Raw genomic sequence first — 15,513 nt, forward strand, 5'->3', positions numbered from 1 at the left:
GAAGAAAACATGAAACCAAAGGTAAGGATCTTACAGGAATAATATAGTATCATAGAGTCTAAAGACACACCCCTAAAGCCTATATTTATTGAAGAAATTGTACTTTACATTGCCAAAAAAAGAGTGTGATCTTGAATTAAGAAACAAAACCTATGCTAGGCCTTCTTCAACTTCATATTTAGTCACTTGTTATTCACACAAATATTAAACTTGAGAAAAAATTCAGTAGAAAAAAATAAACTTGTCTTACCTGTGAATAACAAAGAAAACATAAGAAACAATATCATGACTATCTTTCTAAATACCAAAACCCCCACATTGATAGCTAACTCTATTGCCAGATACAATAACAATATGCATGGATATTGCAAAAAATCAATGCCAAAATTATTACAAAAAGTTAAGAAATGCAGTAAGATTGCAAAATATAAAATTAACATAATATTGATGGCTTTTTCATATACAAAATCAAACCAAATAGGGGATAACACCAACTCTTGGAATTTATAATAAGGGACAGTTTTTATTGTTGAATTTTTGGACTGTCTATACAGATAAACATGTTATATAATAACGAGTACAATTTTATTTCTTCCTGCTCAGTTTATATACCTGTTACTTCCTCTTCTTGTCTTAATTGCATTAGCTGTAACTTCCTGTATGACCGTGAATAGTAGAAGTGGTGAATAAAGTCATCCTTGCCTCACTCCCAAACTTGGAGGGGAAGCATCTACTTTCATCATTAGGTATGATATTAACTATAGAGTTTTATTTTTCATCTTTTTTTGAAGATGTTCTTTATCAGGTTAAAAAAGTTTTCTCTATCCCTAGATTTTCCCAGGGTTTTTACTATGGATGTTAAATTTAAGTCATGAGTGTTTAGTTTTATCAAATGCTTTTGCTACATCTATTAATATTATTATAGGATTTTTCTAGTCTGTTGACAGGATGGAATACATTAATTGATTTTCAGATGTTGAATCGGACTTGCATCCTGAGACAAAGCTCATTTGGTTCAACTGTACAATTACTGGCTTTCAAATTCAAGATTTTTGTTCTATATTCATGAGGAACATTGGCCTTACAGCCTTTCTTGTAATGTCTTCATCCAGTTTTGACATTAAAGCAATGCTGACTTCATAGAATGAGTTATGAAGTATTAACTCTGCTTCTATTTTCTGAAAGAAACTGTGGAAAATTGATATCATATCTTTAAGTGTTTGGTTAATAGATTATCTCCTTGTGTGAGTTTTGGTTGATTGTATTTTTGAAGGAATTGATCCATTTCATCTAAGTTATCAAATTTGTTGGCATAGACTTGTTCACAATATTCTATTTTTTAATGTTAAATGCTTCTTTTTCTTTTTTTATTGTTGTTCAAGTACAGTTGTCTCCATTTTCCCTCTCTATTTCCCCCTACCCCATCCATCCCCACTCCCCACCCCTGATCATACCCCTCTTTAGTTTTATCCACGTGTCCTTTATACATGTTCACAATATTCTTCGATTCTCCTTTTGATACCACAGGACAAATCAGGACGGCCCATTCTCTTTTATGATACCAGTAATTTGTGTTTTCTCTCTTTTTTTTTTTTTGTTATCCTGGCTAGAAGTTTATCAATGTTATTGATCTCTGCATAAAATCAGATTTGATTTTGTTAATTTGATTGGCTAATTTCCTGCATTCAATTTTATTGATTTCTTTACTAATATTTCTTTTTTTCTGCTTTCTTTTGTATTTATGTTGGTTTTCTTTCTTTAGCTTTTTAAGGTGGAAGTTTAAATTATTAACTTTAGATTTTTTTTATAAAATATGCCTTCAACTCTACATATTTTTCTATAAGTACTGATTTCAATATATTCCATAAATTTTGATAATTTGGATTTTTATTTTTATTCAGTTAAAATATATTTAAATTATCTCAACACTTCTTTGAATTATGTTTTACTGAGAAATTTATTATTTAACTTACAAATATTTTGGGTCATTTTTATGTTATCTTTTCTGTTATCATCCAGCTATCTTTCTGTTATTGATTTCTAGTGTAAAGTCATTGCTTTCTGAGAATACACTTCAAATGATTTTATTACTTTAAATTTACTGGCTGTATGTTATGGCATAAAATAGGGTCTATTTTGGTACATGTACCATGTAAGCTTGAGAAGAATGTATATATTACCATTTTATATATAATATTCTATAAATGGAATATTCTATAAATGTTTTTTAAGTTCATTAATTGTAAATCTTTATTGTATTTTTCAATACTATTTAGTCCCCTTGTACTTCCCCCCCAGCAATCACCACACTGTCGTTCATATCCATGAGTCCTTTTTACCTTTTTGCTGAATCCCTCTGCATCCTAACCTCACCTACCCACTAGCTGTCTTTCTGCTCTTCGTCTATGCATCTGTCTGCATTTTTCTTCTTAGTTTAGTTTCTTCATTAGATTCCACATATGAGTGAAATCATGTGGTATTTGTTTTTCTCTGAATAGCTTATTTCACTTAGCATGATGTTCTCCAGGTCCATCCATGCTATTACAAAGGGTAAATTTTTTATGGCCAAGTAGTATTCCACTGTGTAAATGTCCCATAGTTGTTTTATCTACTTATCTATTGATAGACACTCAGGATTCTTTCACATCTTGGAGATTGTAAATAATGCTGCAATGAATATAGGGGTGCTTATGTTATTTTGAATTAGGGTTTTGGGTTTCTTCAGATATATTCCCAGATATATTCCCTTTGGGTCAAAAAGGCAGATCTATTTTTTAATTTTTTGAGGTGTCTCCATACTGCTTTCCACAATGGCTGCAGCAATCTGCATTCCCTCCAACAGTACAAAAAGATTCCCCATTCTCCACATCCATGTCAGCACAGGCTGACAGTGACCAGAGGGGAGAGGGGAGGGAATTTCAGGGAAAAGGAAAGTCCCCCTGAAAGGGGGACAGTCCCCCTGTCCTCTATTTCAGTGTCTTTGGTTATATTTTGCATGTGTGTTTGTTTTGTTTAGGTTCCTATTAAAGGCAAGATTATATAGTATTTGTCTTTCACCGCCTGGCTTATTTCAGTCAGCATAATGCTTTCCAGTTCCATCCATGCTGTTGCAAAGGGTAGGAGCTCCTTCTTTCTTTCTGCTGCATAGAATTCCATTGTGTAAATGTACCATCATTTTTTAATCCATTCACTTAGTGATGGGCACCCAGGTTGCTTCCAGTACTTAGCTATTGGAAATTGTGCTGCTATGAACATTGGGGTGCATAGGTTCTTTTGAATTGGTGTTTCAGGGTTCTTAGGATATAATCCTAGCAGTTAAATTGCTGGGTGAAAAGGCAGATTCATTTTTAGTTTTCTTAGAAAATTCCATACTAGTTTTCCATAGTGGTTGTACCAGTCTGCAATCCCACCAACAGTGCACTAGGGCCCCCTTTTCTCCACAACCTCTTCAACATTTGTTGTTTTTTACTTTGTTTATAATGGCCACAATGACTTGTGTAAAGTGGTATCTCATTGTGGTTTTAATTTGCATGTCTGTGATAGCTAGTGATATTGAGCATTGATGTTTCATGTGTCTCTGGATCTTCTGTATGTCCTCCTTGGAGAAATGTCTCTTCAAGCCCTTTGCCCACTTTTTAATGGGTTGTTTGTCTTCTTAGAGTGGAGTTGTGTTAGTTCTTTGTATATTTTGGAGATTAAACCCTTGTCTGAGGTATCATTAGCAAATATGTTTTCCCAAGAAGTTGGTTGTCTTTTTATTTTAATACTGTTTTCTTTAGCCATGAAGAAGCTTTGTATTTTGATGGAATCCCATTTGTTTATTCTTTCCTTTATGTCCCTTGCTCTAGGGGACATATTAGTAAAATTGTTGCTGCGTGATGGAAACAAAACTGTTACTGTTTGCAGATGACATAATAGTGTACATGGAAAATCTTATAGATTCCACACAAAAACTGCTCAAACTAATAAATGAATTTGGCAAAACAGCGGGATACAAAGTCAATATCCAGAAATCAAAGGCATTTTTGTATACCAACAATGATCAGCAGAAGCAGAAATAAAAAAATCCCATTCAATATAGCAAAAATAAAAATCAAATATCTAAGAATAAACCTAACCAAGGAGGTTAAAGACCTGTATGCAGAAAACTACACAACACTGAAGAAGGAAATCAAGGAAGATACAAATGGAAATATATACCTGTGTCCATGGATTGGAAGAATTAACATCATCAAAATGTCCATACTTCCCAAAGCAATTTACAGATTCAATGCAATACCTATTAAAGTACCTATGGCATATTTCACAGACATAGAACAAACACTTCAAAAACATATGGAACCATAAAAGACCCAGAATAGCAGCTGCAATTTTGAGAAAGGAGAGCAAAGTAGAAGGGATCAAAATACCTGATACCAAACTGTATTACAAGGCCATTGTAATCAAAACAGCCTGGTACTGGCATAAAAACCGTCACATAGACCAATGGAACAGAACAGAGAGCCCAGAAATAAACCCAAATCTTTACAGTCAACTAATATTCGACAGAGGGGTCAGCAATATAAAATGCAGTAAAAATAGCCTCTTCAACAAATGATGTTGGGAGAACTGGACAGCTACATGCAAAAAAATTTAAACTTCAGCACCAACTTACACCATACACCAAAATAAATTCAAGGTGGATAAAAGACTTAAATATAAGCCATGACACCATTAAAGTCCTAGAGGAGAACATAGGCAGGAAAATCTCAGATATTTCACGTAGCCTTGGTTTTAAAGTCTATTTTATTGAATATAAGTACTGCTACTACAGCTTTTTTCTCTCTTCCATTCACAGGAAATATCTTCTCCCAACCACTTACTTTTAATCTGTATATATCTTTTGATCTGCAAGGGATCTCTTGAAGGCAGCATATTATGGGTCTTGTTTTCTTATCTATTTAGCTACCTTATGTCCTTTAGTTGAAGCATTTAAGCCACTTACATTAGGTGATTGTTGATACATATGTATGTAGTGCAATTTCATTATTGGACTGTTTTGGTTTTTTTTTCGTTTTTTTGTTCTTTCTCTCTCTTTTCCTTCTTTTCTTCTTAAAGCTAGCCCTTTACCATTCATTGCAATACTGGTTTTGTGTTAACAGATGCATTTATTTTTTTCTTGTCTGGAAAGTCCCTTCTCTTAAATGATAGTCTTGCTAGGTCCTTCCTCTTCATTACCTTGAATATTTCATGCCAGCCTGAAATGTTTCTGTTGAATAATCAAATAACAATCTAATTGGTACTTCCTTGTAGGTAAATACCTCTTTTTCTCTCGAAGCTTTTAGGATTCTTTCCTTCTCTTTAAGCTTTGTCATATTAATTGTGATGTGTTTCAGTGTAGGTCTCTTTGCATCCAACTTTTTTGGAACTCTCTGAGCTTCCTGGATTTGTGTGTCTTTTTCCTTTACCAGATCATTTCTTCAGATTGGTTCTCAATCCCTTGCTTGTTCTCTTCTTCTGGTATTCCCATGATAAAGATGTTATGCTTCATGTTTACAAAATGTTTCCTAAATTCTCATTTTTTTTAACTTCTTTGTTTCCTTTTGCTGCTCTGCCTGGGTGTTTTTTTTCTACCTTGTCTTCCAAAACACTGATTCAAACCTCTGCTTCATCGAACCTAGTATTTATTTTTTCCAGTATATTACTTATTTCAGATATTTCATTCTTTATTTATGATTAGTCATTTTTTATGTTTTCTATGCATTTTTTTCATTCTGTTGAGTATCCTTTTAATCATTACTCTTAACTCTCTATCTGATAAATGCTTGCCTCCATTTCATCTATTGCTTTTGGAGAATTCCCTTTTACTTTCATGTAGGGTCTGCGTCTTTGTCTTCAAATTTTGGTTGCTTTGTATTTTATTTTCTGCCTTAGTTGTTAAACTAATCTATTATTAAGCTGATCTGTTGTTGAAATAATCAAGCTATAATCAGCAATTCCACAATGTGGGGCAGAATGATTGCTGTGGAGGGGGCTATTGCTTCCCCTTAGGCTGATGCCACTCAGAGAGGAGTGTTCTGCCTGACAAAAGTGCAGCATGTGAAATTTCAGCATGAGAATCTTGGTGACTGTTTTTTTAGTTCTCTCCCCAGAGCCACCAACTTCAGAGTCTCAGCAAGTGTCCCTAGTCCACTCTGCCCTCCATCTGTTGAAGCTCAGAGTAAGTGGTTGCAAAGAAAAATTTGTGTGTTGGTCCTTTAAGAGGCCATCCATCTAACTCTCCTTGGCAGACAAAAACCCTGCTGCTTTTCACAGCTGAATGTTATTTGAGTTTCTTTCCAGCTCTGATGCTGTAGGCTGGGAAGCCCAGCTTGAGGGGTCTAAAACCCAGTGGGGTCTAAACCCCAGTCTTCTCAGTGGAACTTCCTGTCCACTGAAATATCCTTCCAGAACTTCAACTGCCACCTGTTGTAGCCCAGATAGCCCTCATCCGCACTCCAATAATATTTTCAATAAAATATTATTGAGAACTTCAAAAGAAATTATATTTTGATACATGTTATAGCATAGGCAAAACTTGAAAAACATCATGCTAATTGAAATAAGTCAGACAAAAAAGACAAATATTGAATTATTCCACTTCTACAAGGTGCTTTTAATAAGCCAATTCATATGGACATAAAGTAGAATAGAGACTACCAGGGGCCAATGAGAGATAGCAATAGAAATTTATTGTTTATTGGGTACCTAGCTTTTATTGGTGATAATGAAAAAGTTCTCAAAATGAATAATTGTTATGGTTGCATAACATTGTGATTGTGCATGTCACTGAATTGTACAATTAAAAATTATTAAAATGGTAAATTTTAGGTATGTATACTTTACCACAGTAAAAACAAAGAAATGTTATTAGTTATTGGGGAGTTGTGATTATTAGCTATTTCTTCTTTTATTAAAAAACAGCATACTGAAGAAAAACATTAAAAGTACTCAGGAAATTATAAGAAACTAAAGAAAGAAATTGACAAAGATAAATTAAATAAGTGAAATATTATACCATGTTTATCACTAGGAAGAATTAACATTATTAAAACATCCATACTAACCAAAGCAATCTATATACTCAATGCAATTCCTATCAACATAAAATTTATATAGTTTCACAGAACTATAACAAATATTGCAAAGATTTATATGGAAGTACAAAAGACCCCAAATAGCCACAGCAATCTTCAGAAAGAAAAACCAAGTTGGAGGAATCACCCCACCTGATATCAAACTATACTTCAAGGCCACAGTAATCAAAAGGAGGCTAGAACATACAATAAGGTAATGATAGTTTATTTAATTAATGGTGTTGAAATAATTAAACAGATACGTGAAAAAAATGAAACTAAACCACCTTCTTATACCATACACAAGAAAAAAACTCGAAATGCATTAAAGACTTAAATGCTTTACTCAAAACCATAAAAATCCTTGAAAAAAACATAAACATAAAATCTCAGACATTTCTCATAACAGTATTTCTGTTATGATATATCTCCTTGGAAAAGGGAAATGATGGAAAAAATAAACAAATGGGACACAGCAAAGAAAACCTTCAACAAAATGAAAAAAACAACCCACTGAATGGCAGAATGTATTTGCCAATGATACATTTGATGAGGGGTTAATATCCAAAATATATAAAGAAATTTTACAACTCAGCACTAAAAAAATTTTAAAATTGGCAAAGGACCTGAATAGAAACTTCTCCAAAGTGGACTTACAGATGGCCAATAGATATGAAAAGATGTTCAATATCACTAATCATTAGAGAAATACAAATTAAAGTCACAATAAAATATCACCTCACACCAGTCAGAATGGCTATTGTCTATAAATCAAAAAATGACAAGGTTGATGAGGATGTGAAGAAAAGAAACTTCATGCACTGTTGCTGAGAATGCAAATTTGTGCATCCACTGTGGAAAGCAGTATGGAATTTCCTCAAAAATTTAAAAATTGAACTGCCTTATGACACAGTGATTCCACCTCTGGAAAATACCCAAAGAAAACCAAAACACTAATTTAAATGGATATATACATCTCTATGTTCATTGCAGCATTTTTAAAGCCAAGATTTGGAAGCAGCCAAAGTGCCTATGAGTAAGTGGATAAAACAGTGGTACATTTACACTATTCAGCCTTTAAAGGAAGGAAATCTTATCCTTTGCCACAGCATGGATGGATTTGAGAATATTATGGTAAGTGAAATAAACCAAAGAAAGAGAAATACCATATGATTTCACTCATAGGTGGAATCTAATAAAAAATAAACTAACAAAATAGAAACAAACTCATAGATGCAGAGAACAGATTGACAGCTGTCAGAGGGGAGGTGGGTTGGGGGGCTGGGTGAAAAAGTTGAAGGGATTAAGATTTTTTAAAAAAACTTGTAGACACAGACAGACAATAGTACAGTGATTATCGGAAGGAAACCAGAATGGGTGGAGATAGAACAGGGTAAAGGGGGAATAAATGTGAATACAAGGAGACTTCACTTGGGGTGGTGAATGCTCAATACAATAAACTGATGATGTATTATAGAACTGTACACCTGAAACTTATGTAATTTCATTAATGAATGTTACCCTAAAAACATCTATTAAAAATACAGAATAAAAAAGGTTGTTGAATGGATGAATAACTTAACTGAAATCGTTCTTTCTGAAAATTTATGTAAGTCCCAATTTGTTTTATACATCTATCCATCAAACTTTTGAATGTTGTGTTTTTTCTAAGTCATCCATTTTATAAACTAAAAATATGGATAAATGTAATAATCATTTATTTAATACTTCTGATTACCAGGGACTGTGTTATATTTAGCCTGAAAAACAAAAGTATTTAATAAATTTGTTGATACCTAGTTGCTGATTGCTGCTCAGAAATTATATCAAATATGAGGAGAACTTCTAGTTGAAAACAATATGAATGTGGTGGGGGGTGAGCAGGGCAGGGTAGAATAATGGTGGGAAAATGGAAACAACTGTAATTGAACAATGATAAAATAATTTTTAAATTAAAAACTAAAAGTTACATAGATAAGTGAATAGTTAAATGTTCATTAAATATATTTTTAATGGAACTCAAGTTCCAAAGACAGTTTTTGCATTACTAGTGAATATACAATTAAAAGCAACACTGAATCCACTCCTCCCTCCTTTTTTTTCCAACCTGGAAGTTATTCACTACAAACACTGCCTACGTGAATAGTAGGTCAGAGACAGCGATGTGCTGGATTTGAGAAACATGGTCTCAAAAGATTTGAAGTGAAATAGAAATCAAGAAGGAGGAAAGAGTAAGAGAAATCTCTAAATGAAAAAGAATTCTTGTACCCATAGGTGATTCCAACTAGGATCTGAAAAAAAGTCTTTCTGGTCCTTTTCCTGTATAAGGTTGAGCTTATATCACCAAAGTGCTTCATAAATTCATATATGCCAGAAAAAATGAAATCTTTTTTGGACATTCATGAAAGCATAAAATTAAACATCAAGAGAGTTTGGGTCAAATTGAAACATCCCTTCTCAGATTTCCTGAACCTCATTTGGACATCGCTGATTCTACATTCACATATATGGTAATCTACAGTTAAAATATTAAGAAAGAAAATTAACAAATAATGTTCATCTGATCAATCAGTCTATAGACTTGATAATAGCAGCAATTATTTCTTTTTTGCTCACCACAATATTGTAGGACCAGTACATTACTTGGTACATAGTAGATGTTTATTACATGATTGATGGATGGGTGAATAGATGTTAAATGTGTAGAATCCTGGATGGTTGGATGAATGAGTAGATGGAAGAATAGACAGGTAGATAAAAACTAAAATTTCCTAGCCAAATATGCAAAATTTTTTATATTTCAAAATTATAAAGCAATGCTGCAGTGTCCTTCTGTTTACTTTTTCTATACAGAAAAAAGAAATGCAAGCATAGAGAGGGAAAGCAGATATTGTAAAGGGAAGCTGAATTAATGGCACAAAGAGGATCTCCCAGAAGGCATTACTCTTTTAGCAATCACTACCATGGTTCCTCAGCAGGGACTATAAAATGGATTTAGTCAGAGCACCCAAATATATTTTATACCTTTGGAAACTGACCCACCGAAGCCAAACTCAGAGGAGAATAGAAGTAATTTGAGTTTCTTGAAGATCAGACTACTCTTATTAGCTAGCTAGCCAGTATATTATTTTCCTGAAAGTAAACCTATATGGGAATTAGATGATAATTACAAATGAAAATAGATTCAGAGTTATATTATGTAGATGCTTGTTTTCATTATGTTATGATAGTTGATGCAACTATCTAAATTAAGTAAACAAGACCACTTACTCAGTAAATTAGGGCACTCCCTCTCACACAAGGTAGAGATCTGTGTTACTCCTCTCCACCCTAGTCTCTGTTTTCCCCTTCTGTTCTCCAATTTATTCTTAGAAGTCAGAGTATTTCCACATTTGTGTCCTTGGCAAACTTAATTATTCTGTCTTCATTTTTCCCATATATTAAACTTTATAAGTGTGTTGCACAGATTACTGATACTGTGTATTGCCATACATGTTGCAGATGATAATGAGCAATAGATCTGTGATATGATCTGAGTATCTGATACAGACTCTGGCCTGAGAGGTCTGTGTGTTGTGGCTTCAACAAACAAATTCACACAGACTATAGAAGTCCTGTGAAGAAAAAGGGATGGCCACTTTCTAAGTGAGAGCGAGGGCCCTGACCCCTGCCTGGACAGGTTTTTATTGCTTTTTTTGGTACATTACATCCAGAGTGGTCATCATTTACTATGCACAGGTTTGCTGTAGGTGATTACCTATTACAAATAACATAGTAAAGAGTGTTGCTGCCCTGGCTGGTGTAGCTCAGTGGATTGAGCACGGGCCTGCGAACCAGATGATCGCGGTTCGATTCCCAGTCAGGGCACATGCTTAGGTTGCAGGCCAGTTTCCGGCAGGGGCCAGTTCCCTGCAGGGGATGCATGAGAAACAACCATACATTGATGTTTCTTTCCTCTCTCCTTCCCTTCCCCTCTAAAAAGATAAATAAATAAATGTTTTTTTTAAAAAAAGAAAATTTATTTCAAAATATTTTAAAAAAAGAGTGTTGCTAATTACTTCAAGGAGAAGGATATTGCAGATGCAAAGGGAAAAGCCATTGAACTGGTTATGCTTCATACTTGGAAGGTTTAGCTCAGATTTTAGGAAATTACTTTAAAGATATGCAGTAAACATTTTCTGCCTCAATTCAGAGTGAGGGAGTTTTAGCAAAAGAAAGTCTCATAGCAGCCTACATACAATGCAGGCCTGATTCCCCATGGGAAAAACTATCCATGACTATGGGTCCTGTGTGTCGACCTCACTCCATATTAGTATATTCCCCACTGTCACATGGAATGGTCTCCTATATGTATCAAAGTCAGAGAGCAGGAAAGATTCACTGGAAAACACAATTCCCTTCTATAATCCAGTAAGCCAGAGAGGATCTTAAAGCAGTTGTTCAGGAAGGCATCAGCTATCACCCATCAGGAACTTTGTAGCACAGTTAAGGAGGTGATTGTCAAGAAATGTGAAAATGTAAATGAAGTCAAATATTACCTATTGTGCATCCAAACAGTGGTAGGGAGCCAGAATGGCATAATCGACATTTTGTTGTTGTGTTTTGTTTTTAACAGAAATGGCTGTCCTCCAGAGAGTTGGAGGAGGAAAGAATTTAAGAGAGAAATGAGGTTTTCTTACAGTCAGTGTTATGGTTAACAAAGATAAAATTGAACTTAGCACAGAATAATAAATAGGAGGGAAAGCTATGAACAATGTACAAGTAGAATCTATAGGACTTTTCAACTAACTATATAGTGGGTGAGGTATTGGGAGAAAGCCAATGTATTGTAAGAATAATGAAATATTTCATTTCAATGACTGTATGAGCCTGTCATCATTTATCAAAATTAGTATTTTGGAGGAAAATAAAGAGTAGCTTTAAATGAAGAAGATAATCAGTTAAGTTTAAGTCATGTTGAGTTTGAAGCTGACATGGGAAACATCAGTGGAAACATTGAGTAAACAAATATGAGTGTGTATACGTTTTAAAACATCAAAGCAATTTAGGCTAAAAATAAATATTTGTGAACCAGTAGTATGTAGATAAAAACTTGTACTTACACCATGGAAGCAGATACATTCAACCACAGAAAGGTATGAACAAGGAAAATGACAGAGCCTGCAATAGAACTCCAGGTGAAGGAGTTTGAGGAGCAGGCAGAACAACAAGAAAAACCAGGAGCATGAGGTGTCACTAACACCAAAGAAATGTCCAAAAAGATGAGTGACGAACAAAGGAAACCACTAGGCACCATTTAACACAGTATGTAACAGAATGTTTTTAATATGTTCAACAACATAAGTGTCCTTTGTTAGAGAACTTCAAGTGCAGTCATAAAAATGGTGGCTGATTTGGGGTGTGTAGAAGTAAATAAGAGGCTAATAAGTGTGTACAGAGAACTTGGCATAAAACCCTCCCCATTATTTGACCTTTGTCAAACTCACTAGCTCTCATCATGTCCTATTTGGACCCTACAATCTAATCATTAAAAAATACTTACAATTTCTGAAAAATACCAGACCAAGTCTTGCCTTTTCTAAAACATCTTCTTTTGAAGGTTGAGCTGAAGCCTTTTTCCTTCCATCAAGTCTACCCTGCCCAGTTTCCCCAAGTAGACAAGACCTCTTTTCCCTTTGTGAATATGGTACCCATTGCACATGTCTACCCTGGTGACTAACCCAGGATGTGACTGATCATGATTGCAACCTGGATCTCACTCTTGTAACTTCTCAATTCTTAAGTGAATGTGGTAGATTATAGAAATGGCCACAAGTCTCTCTCCTCCAGATTCATATCTTTTGAAATGTTATTCTGCTACTTCTCCTACCAAGAGATTAGAATCTATTACTCCAATTTTGCTAGAATCAGATCTTGGTCATGGCACTTGCCTTGGGAAATGAGGCAGTAGCAAACATGACCCAAGTAAGGCATGAGACATTCATTCCTGATGGCACTAAGAGTAAGATCACTTTATGAACAAGCAAAATTCACTGGCTAGAGAAAGACAGTTCACATGGAGGAGAAAGCCATCTTCACTGGTACTGTGTGATTGCCAACCATGTGAAGGAAGTGATCCTAGACCTTCCAGCTCCAACTGAGCCAGCCTAAACCAGATGAACTGCCTACTCAACCCATAAATCAATTGTGACAAACAGTAACTCTTTATTGCTTTGTCACTAAGTTCTGGAGTACTTTAGCACATAGCAAAAGCTCATGGGTAGAGTGAACAAGAAACACACTCATTTTGTTAGATTGTCATTAATCCTCAGAGAGGGTTAAAAGGGTGGCCAAAAAAGTGAGCTGTGTTCCTCAAGTTTACACCATAAAGGTCTGCCAGGGTCCAGCCTCAGCAGGTTTCAGGGTCCCCAAAGGATGAATGGCACAGGCGTCGAATGAAGAGTCAGACACCCAACTGGATGCCGAAGAGCAGCCAACCTTTGTGGGTCTGGCCAAACTCGAGGTTTGATTTAAACTTTATTTTTATAGCGACTGTTACATAACATTAAAGGAACAGGTGAATGGCATGATCAATTAAGCAGAAAAGATTAATGCAGAGGTAACTGGAAAAAGTACAGGAAATTCCATAGATTAAGTTATGTTAAACAAAGGTTATTTTGACCAGGGGAGTCATTAATCAGACAATTAGAACTAGCTGTATGTACAGAGCTTTAGATGTCTTATTATTTATTAAAGTTCTTATAATTAGGCATGGGGCAAAAGGATATGTTACACTGAACAGTGGTTATAGGAAATTTATCACAAGGCCTTTGTGATGTCCAACTTAGCTAGCTATCTTTCTGTCTAAAATATTTCTTTATGTACTGTGAACTCTAACTCTTTGGTAATTATTTCTATGTGCTTAGTTTGTAATAGTTAATTAGCTTGTCCTGCTTCTTTTATCTGTCTAATTCTACTTGATGTATATTCTTGTTCAAGGTAGAGGAGGGGCTGTTACTCCATCAACTTTTAGCTATTCAGGCACTACTTCATTAGGGGGGATGTTGTTCTCTGGCCAAGAAATTATTTTGTATAACTTCACTGGAATTATGCAGATCATTGGGCACGAAATGTAGGTGTCTAAAAATCCCACCACCTATTCATTGTAAAAACAAACATGCAAGGAGAAATAGACAGGAAATCCAGCCACAGTCGTCTCTGCTGTGCAGATACATCTCATCCATCCCTACTGTGTCAAGGGATGGCCGCTGGTTGGCTCCCGACAAAGGTCAGATTCTTCAATTACATTCACTTGCCCAATATTTCCACAAGAGGATACTTTTAACTATAGGCTGGAAAAGGAGGGGAGAAGACTCCAAATATATTTTGAGACTGGAGAGTGATGGAAAAGGCCAGTGCTAAATACACAACTGCAAATGATACATTTTTCCAAAGATTTAAGAAGGCAAATTTTCTGCAGAGGAAGTAGCATTCGGTAATTAGAGTTCATGAGGACAATAATGCCAAGAGCTGGGCTAGAGGGGTGGGGGGAAGCTATAATTCAGAGAAGAAACTACACTTTGGAAATGGGAACCATAGCCAGAAACAAAATCATGGATTTAAATGTGGAATAAAATTCCCCTTTAAATATTTCCAAATCATGCTGAATTTATCTCTAACATGCATAGATATGCAACAGTTTTTGCTCTATGAATAATTTTTTAAAATGTTCAGTGCTCATATATGATGATATATTTATCACTTTGTATGTGTTAAGATGTTACTCAATAAGTACATTTAATTTGGAAGTTTTTCATTAGACTGTTTCTAGTTTGGTTAACAATAATGAATATAGGGTATGCTATGCTTAACACTTACTAATCTGCTAAACTGAGAGAAAGAAAAATTTGGTCTCAGTTTTGCAAAGTTATCTGAGCTCTAAAATTCAGCTAAACTTTTTAAAATGTTTACTTATAGAAAGAGGGTAAGGGAGAGAGAAAGAGAGGGAGAGAAACATTAATGTGAGAGAGAAACATCAATTGGTTGCCTCTCGCACACACTTAACCAAGGACTGAATCAAATCAAATCCACAACCTAGGCATGAGCCCCATCAAGATTGCACTGGTGACAGTTTGATTTGTGGATCATGCCCAATCATCTGAGCAACACCGGTGAGGGGTAAATTCAGTTGATCTGAAATGAACCATAGTTTCCAAAGATACTCTTAAACAATTGTACTTTTACTTGTAACTCTAAAACCAAAATTTGTCCTAAGACGTTTCAATTGGTTTTTGTCCAACGGAATCACTGATATGTTTTGGACCAAAATGTGTTAGAATTTCAGAAGAGTTCAGAAATGCATTTGCTTTAGAAAAATGCGTGCTCTCCTTTTTGTTTAGAGGGGCAAAACAGCATTTCTGTGGCATACTTAGTCTAATGA

The sequence above is a fragment of the Sturnira hondurensis genome, unplaced genomic scaffold (assembly GCF_014824575.4).
Source record: "Sturnira hondurensis isolate 20B ecotype Veracruz unplaced genomic scaffold, ASM1482457v3 Scaffold0024805, whole genome shotgun sequence".
Lineage (NCBI taxonomy): Eukaryota > Metazoa > Chordata > Mammalia > Chiroptera > Phyllostomidae > Sturnira > Sturnira hondurensis.